Source organism: Triticum aestivum, chromosome 5B (assembly GCF_018294505.1).
Source record: "Triticum aestivum cultivar Chinese Spring chromosome 5B, IWGSC CS RefSeq v2.1, whole genome shotgun sequence".
Taxonomy (NCBI): domain Eukaryota; kingdom Viridiplantae; phylum Streptophyta; class Magnoliopsida; order Poales; family Poaceae; genus Triticum; species Triticum aestivum.
This window is the reverse complement of record NC_057807.1, coordinates 231373099-231380716: the sequence shown is the minus strand read 5'-3', so window position 1 is coordinate 231380716 and position 7618 is coordinate 231373099. Positions and strand designations below refer to the sequence as shown.

The 7618-nt window shown below is 39.4% G+C and overlaps 1 long non-coding RNA gene across 1 annotated transcript; it reads right to left on the bottom strand.

Annotated features, from left to right (window-relative positions):
- Positions 1-5394: 5394 nt before the first annotated feature.
- Positions 5395-7612, bottom strand: LOC123111130 (uncharacterized). Its single transcript, XR_006454141.1, has 4 exons — positions 6931-7612; positions 6755-6817; positions 6377-6600; positions 5395-5889 (listed from the first exon to the last, which is right to left on the bottom strand). It is a non-coding gene; the product is annotated as an uncharacterized lncRNA (long non-coding RNA).
- Positions 7613-7618: the final 6 nt, after the last annotated feature.

The window sequence follows — 7618 nt, the reverse complement described above, 5'->3', positions numbered from 1 at the left end:
GAACCAGCACTTGAGGAATCTATCAAGTTCAAGGCTACTGAGGATGTCATTCCTACTAAAGAATCTGCTGAAGAATTCATTCCAGAACGTGAAGAACGTCGAGCTGGCACACCTGAAGAAAATGGTGCTGAGGAAAATGCTCCTGAAGAAAATGCGGATCAAATTCCTCGAAGGCAATCCGCTCATCCTCGCATTGCAAACGAAGTGCAAATAGAGAAGATCATTGATGACATTGAAGTACCAGGTCCTCTCACACGCTCAAAAGCTTCACATTTGTCTAACTTTTGTGGGCACTTTGCTTTTGTCTCTATCACAGAGCCCACTAAGGTCGATGAAGCATTTCTGGAGCCTGAGTGGATTCAAGCTATGCAAGAAGAATTACATCAGTTCAAGCTCAACAACGTCTGGGAACTAGTCAAATGTCCAGATCCTCGCAAGCACAACATTATTGGCACAAAGTGGATCTACTGCAACAAGCAAGATGAAAATGGCCTTGTGGTGAGGAATAAGGCACGGCTTGTAGCTCAAGGCTACACACAGGTTGAAGGAATTGACTTCGATGAAACTTTTGCACCTGTTGCTAGACTTGAGGCTATTCGCATATTACTTGCTTATGCTAACCATCATGATATTATCTTACAACAAATGGATGTGAAAAGTGCATTCCTCAATGGTAAGCTTGAGGAATAACTATATGTTGCTCAACCCCCAGGTTTTGAAGATCCAAAGCATCCTGACAAAGTCTTCAGACTCAATAAGGCCCTGTATGGCCTCAAGCAGGCCCCTCGGGCGTGGTATGATACTTTGAAGGAATTCCTCATGAAGAAAGGCTTCAAACTCGGTTCACTCGACCCAACTCTTTTCACTAAATCTTATGATGGTGAATTGTTTGTGTGCCAAATTTATGTTGATGATATCATTTTTGGTTGTACTGACCAACAATACACTGATGAATTTGCCTATATGATGAGTGAAGAATATCAAATGTCTATGATGGTAGAATTGAAATTGTTTTTAGGTCTTCAAATTCGTCAACAGCGCAATGGGATATTCATATCTCAGGAGAAATACCTCAAGGATGTATTGAGGAAATTCGGCATGCAAGATTGCAAAGGGGTCAAAATTCCAATGCCCACAAATGGCCATCTATGCACTGATGAAAATGGTAAAGACTTCGATCAAAAGGTATACCACTCCATGATTGGCTCTTTATTGTACCTATGTGTATCTAGGCCGGATATTATGCTTAGTGTTTGCATGTGTGCCCGATTTGAAGCTACACCGAAGGAATCACACCATAAGGCTGTGAAGCATATTCTTCGATATCTAGCTCACACACCAACACTTGGATTATGGTATCCCAAGGGTTCTTCGTTTGATCTCATTGGATATTTGGACTCTAACTATGATGGCGATCGTGTGGACCGCAAGTCAACGTCAGGCACATGCCATTTCCTCGGACGATCTTTGGTCTATTGGTCCTCGAAGAAACAGAACTGCATATCACTCTCCACTGTAGAAGCTGAGTACATTGATGCTGGATCGTGCTGTGCTCAATTACTATGGATGAAGCAAACACTCAAGGACTATGGCATCAACATGACGAATGTGCCTCTCTACTGCAACAATGAGAGTGCTATCAAGATTGCTCATAACCCAGTTCAACACTCGAAGACAAAGCACATCCAGATTCATCATCATTTTCTTCGTGATCATGTGTTGAAGGGCGACATCTCCATCGACCACGCAAGCACTGAAGACCAGCTGGCCGATATCTTCACTAAGCCCTTGGATGAGAAGAGATTTAGCAAGTTGCGATGTGAGCTAAATATCCTAGAATCTTTGAATGTTCTCTGAAAAGGGCACACATCCTAACACTAATGCTGACTTGATGACTTAGATGCACAACACACGAAGTAACGCTTTTCTTCAATCAATGAAGACTAACCCTCTAAGTGTGAAGAAATTAATGAAGGAATTGATTCTCAGAGCCCTACGACAAGTGTACGCGGTGTCTGAAATCAGCTTTCTCATACAGTGGGTTACGCCACCAACCAAAGTTGAAAATCTTCAATTTGAGTTTTTCTTCGTTTTTGAAATTCCTCGGTTTTTCAAATTCTTCAACTTTGCATTGTCTTCGCTCTTTCAGGCGTTGTTCTTCATTTTAATATATATATATATATATATATATATATATATATATATATATACATAAACACTATTCTGATCACGGGATGAGAATAATATTCTGATCACAATCTGAACTTCCCGAGTAACGCGCTTGACCTTCCCCGAGTACAAGGTTGAACTTCAGCTAAAAAGTGTTCAAATGGGGCTTGCGATAAACCGTTGGAAAGCTATGAACATCAGTATCATGACTCAAGTTGAATTTTTGGCAAAATGTAAGCGGTTTAAGAGCAGTTTTGAAAACCGTTTTTCCTTCATGCAAAAAACGTGAATCGTATTTTCGATCACATTTCTAAACTATTTATCAGAATGACGCAAATAATATGGCGTTGGAAAGCTGCTGCAAAACCGCTCCTTCCACATGTTGAAAGTTTTCTCTAATTCCTTACGGTTAAAAAGTATTTTGGAAAATCGTAAAATTTCGCAAACCGAACAGCCGAGTTATTATTTTCGACGTCATTTCTAAATGGCTAATCCAATTGAGGCATATGATATGGCGTTGGAAAGCTTATGAAAATGCACTACTCTTTAATTTTTAAAGTTTTTTCTAATTTTGAACGGTTTAAGAGTAATGTAGAAAATGATACAAGTCATACCGAGTTCGTATTTTCGAGCAAATTTTTATCCATGCGTCCGAATGCAGCAAATGATATGACGTTGGAAAGCTTGAACAAATGCGAAACTTTTTGGTATATATTATTTCTCCCAATTATTTATGGTTTTAAGTTACTATCGAAAATGGCGAAAAACATATTTTCGCCGTATTTTGTACAAACTTTATCAGAATGGCGAAATAATATACCGTTGAAAAGCTACAAAAAATGCGAAACTTTTTCGTGTTGACAGTTTTCTCTGATTCCCAACCATTTTCAAGTAATTTCAAAAACAACGAGATCATTCGTTCTGCCTTTATCGCGAAAGAGATTCGCCAAAAATGCATCGCGTGAAGTGCCTGAACTTCTCGGTATGAAACCTTGAACTTCACTCTGTTTTTCACGTGCTTTTTTTGTCCGTAGCTCTCCATCCACACACCAGAACACTCACCGGAATTGAGCAAGTGATATACCGATGGAAAGCTGCTGTAGACACGCAACTTTCCCGTGTTGATCATTTTTTCATACTCGCAACGGTTTTAAAAAAAATTCATCTGAAATTCATTCAGTGTAGTAGTTGAACTTCCAGTTGTTTTCACGTTGAACTTCCGTGACGTATTTTCGTTTGTAATTTTCTCATACATTTGGCAATGTCATACAAATGATATTTCTTTTGTACAAACCTCTCTCACAATAATTTTTTTAACTTTCTTCGACCGAGGACTTGAACTTACACAAATGATTTCCTACTGTTTTGAAGTAATTAGAAAATGACGAGATCGTGATTTTTGCCTTCATCGCGGATGGAAATACACTGCGTGAAGTAGTTAAACTTCTCATGCATGTCTGTTCCAACTTCACACTGTTTTTAACGTGTTGTTTTTTTGCACTGCGTGAAGTAGTTGAACTTCTAGGACGTGTATGTTCGAACTTCACTTTGTGTTTGACGTGCTGATTATTTACGTGGTGTTTTTTGCACTACGTGAAGTAGTTGAACTTCTGGGGCATCTCTGTTTGAACTTCACCCTCTTTCACTTTTTTTGTATATTTTCTTATATGAAATACACACCATGTAGTACGTGAACTTTCGGTTGTTATCACTTTGAATTTCTCTCTGGTTTGAGAGAATTATTTTAAAACACAAAAAACAACATATTATTTTTTATGTATTTTGGACATCTAAATACACGGTGAACCTCTCTCACGAGAATTGTTGAACTTTTCCTCGCCGAGCACTTGAACTTCTAGCAACCATTTTGTTTTCGTTTATGAGTTGTTTTTAAAAAAGCAAAAAATGGCGTTGTGTTTTTTATTTTTTGAACAGGTAAATCCTAGGTTTTAATTAATTCCGTACTTCTCTGTTATTTCAATTTGAACTTCACCTTTTTTATATATTTTGTGTAAAGAATTGTATTTGATTTTCAAACGGAAAAAATCGGACATGGAAATACAAGGTGAACATCTCTCGCAAGATTTTTTGAACTTTCCCTGACAGAGCACCTAAACTTCTTTCAACAAACCTTTTAAGCTTTTATTTTTCTATACCTTTGTTCTCACCTGAAATGCATTTCTTATAGTACTTGAAATTCTCGTTGTTTTCACTATGAACTTCTGTCACAATTTTGTGCAAACGTTGAATTATACGCAGTTGAAGGTCGGACGCTATTTTTTGCTTTTTTTCAAACATGTAATTGGAAGCCGGACGTCTCGCAATATAAATTCTGAACCGTGCACGGAGGAGCACGTGAACTTCTTGCAACAGACCTTTGAAGCTTTTAGTTTTCTATTCTTATATTCTTATCTGAAACGCATTCCGTGTAGTAGTTGAACTTTTCGTTGTTTTCACCTTGAACTTCTGTCACGTATTTTTGTTCAACCTTCCTCACAAGAATTTTTGAATTTCTCGCACTGAGCACTTGAACTTCTAGCAACAAATTTTTTAGCCTTTTGCTTTTTCATTCTTTACACCGTGTAGTACGTGCACTTCTAACATTTATCAATCTGATCTTCTCTCGGCTATGTGAAAATATCTGAGTTTTTTGTAGACATTGAACCGCTCTACCTTTTTTTTATTTTTGAACTTCATTGTGTATTTTTAGAAATGCACTGTGTGAAGTAGTTGAATTTCTCGGACATGTCTGTTTGAACTTCACTCTATTTTTGACGTGTTGTTTTTTGACGTTAGTTTTTTTGTTTTGTTTTTTGAACTTGTAGATCCTAGGTTTTAATAAACTTTGAACTTCTGTTTTTTTTAAATTTGAACTTCACATTTTTTTAATTACATTAGTTTTTACTTTATGCGAACTTGTCCTTCACTACTCAATTTTTTTACTAGACATCTAAGCTCGTGTGTTATTTTAATTTGAACTACTTTGGTTTTATTAAAGAAACATACTTTTTTACTTTTTAATAAATAACTAGCTTATTTAATATTATTTAAAGTTCAACTCCTTACTTTTATTTTTCAAGAAATGGGAAATATCAGATTTTTTACATGGATCGAACGTCTCCATTATTTTAACTTGAACTTCTCCATTTTATTCACACACACACAAATGCCGCGGCTGCCACCTGTAACGCTTGTACACTTTTAATAAAGAATTACTAAAGTAGATTTCATAAACATTGAACGTCTATTTTATTTAAATTTGAACTTCTATACAAATGAATAATGGATCTCTCTATCCATCACCATGAAGTACATGAAGGAACCTGTCGGGAACTAACACAAACACATACTATGCACACACCATGGGCATCCAGTGATAAATTTATGCATCAAATGGCACATCAAAAAAGAAGAAAATGCACCAGGGTCATAAAATTGAAGCTCCGGGAGACATCACGACCAACTGCACAACGTGATAGATCTCCACGGGTTATGGGCGCAACTTTCTTCTGGATTGCAAGTCGTTCAGTGCTAATTATCCAGTGCCGGTGGCCATGGGAATCCAGTGATTATTACGCAGTGCCGATGGCAGAAGTCAACTCGGCTGGCTCGCAAGGCGTTCTCCTTCTCTGTAATGAGACCGCTACTTCTTTGATTGTTGTATATTTCCTTCTTCAAATTTCATCTTTGAACTTCTGCCTTTTGTTTTTCCACTGCAACCTGAAACAAAGGGAAAAAAATTGAACGTTTTTAGCACTGCCTTCTACGAACTTTTATATGTTTTTGGCTCTGAATTTTTTTAACTCTGTAATGCAAATTTATATGTTCTTTTTTACTCTGCAGGTGGCTTCATTTAACTATTGTTTTTATTCTCCAAACATACATCTTGTGGAGTCAGAACTTATATATTTTATATCATTGAACTTCTAGATTTTTCAAATGAAATCAGAACACAAGTTGGGGCAAATATGGTGGGAAATCATAGACCGAAATTTCTCTTTTTTCTTGGTTCATAATATCTTACTTAACATATTCCAACCTTGCTGAGATTACATCTTTGCAGATCCGAAAAAAATACAGTACCAAACTTTTGAACATTACAGAGAGCAAAAATACCAATCTTTTGAAAACATCTTGAACTACAGAAGCAAAGAGGCAAGAGAATAGAGGAGGAGAAGAAGATGGTGTGGTCGGTGGGGTGTACAACCTGCAGGGGAAGCGACTGCGGGTGGTGGATCTTGAGCTCTCAGCGTGGCCCTGCCTCTCTGCCCACGTCCAGTGGGCGGCTGGACGTGGTTGCACGCATCGGCAACAGACAGTGGTGGGGGGTGGTTGCCGCAGCGCCGGCTGTATGTGGGGGGACCTCGGCGGCAGCGGCAGACGCGGCATGCTGCAGGTCAATACCTCCAGGTGAAGTGTTTGTGCAAATCACTGAATAATAAGCTGTGTTAGCTAGCACAACGGTGCAAGAATTTGAACTTATATTTTCTCTACCCGAGCTAATGTACACTGTATGTAATCCATTATGTAGTCTGGTTCAAGATAGTTGACTGCTTAATAAAGCTGCAAGTAATTTAAATCGTACCTTGTGGAGTTTGCTAATCGAGTGCGTATCTTCTGTGTCTTGAGGATGGCTTTGCCTCAACAACTGAATGGATGGATGGAATTAGCTACTAATGCAGACTATAACTGGCATGTGTTACATTATACAGTGCATGCACGAGATGTATCACACAAGGGATTTTGGAATGGAATGAGTACCTGAACGGCATCGTTGACAGAGGTGAACTTTGGGATGATGACCGGCAAGGCGTTGACAGAGGTGATTTATCCAAGAAATTTAATACTTGAAAATAAAAATCGAAGTATCTGCAGTCAGAAATGAACTTGAAATTCTCGTCCACCTAGATTGTTCCTTCATATCATACCATTTTCAGATGGGAAAATTAATAAGAATATGACACAACCCAGTCCAATTCAGTTCAGAAAGATAAAGATGAAAAGATAAATAAAATTGTTTTGCAGGAGTTCATAGAGGGAGAGTTGAGCAGGTCTCGTCACAAAGAACAAGGAAGTTCAGAGAAAATCTTAGCAACCGTTCTCCTCTGTTTTCAGTAGCAGAAATGCAGAAATTGAACACACGTGCTCGTGTGGATGTTCTCCAGGGGCTCGATCGGGCAGCGGGTGTGGCAGAGCGCAGGGCTGCGGGTCGGTGGATCATTGGATGTTGCACCAGGATGCTAGGCGGCGGGATGCGTCGCGCCGGTGCGTGCTGACGCGGAAGGAAGGTGTGGCCGGCGGCGTGAACTTGCAGGGGGTGCGTCGCGGTGGAGGTGCTGCGTGAGGGGGAGGTGGAGGCGGTGGCGCGTGCTGGCTGGGGGTCGCATCGTGGCAGCGCACCTAGCCGGAGGAGGAAGGTGGGGGTGGCGGTGCGTGCCGCCGGGGAAGG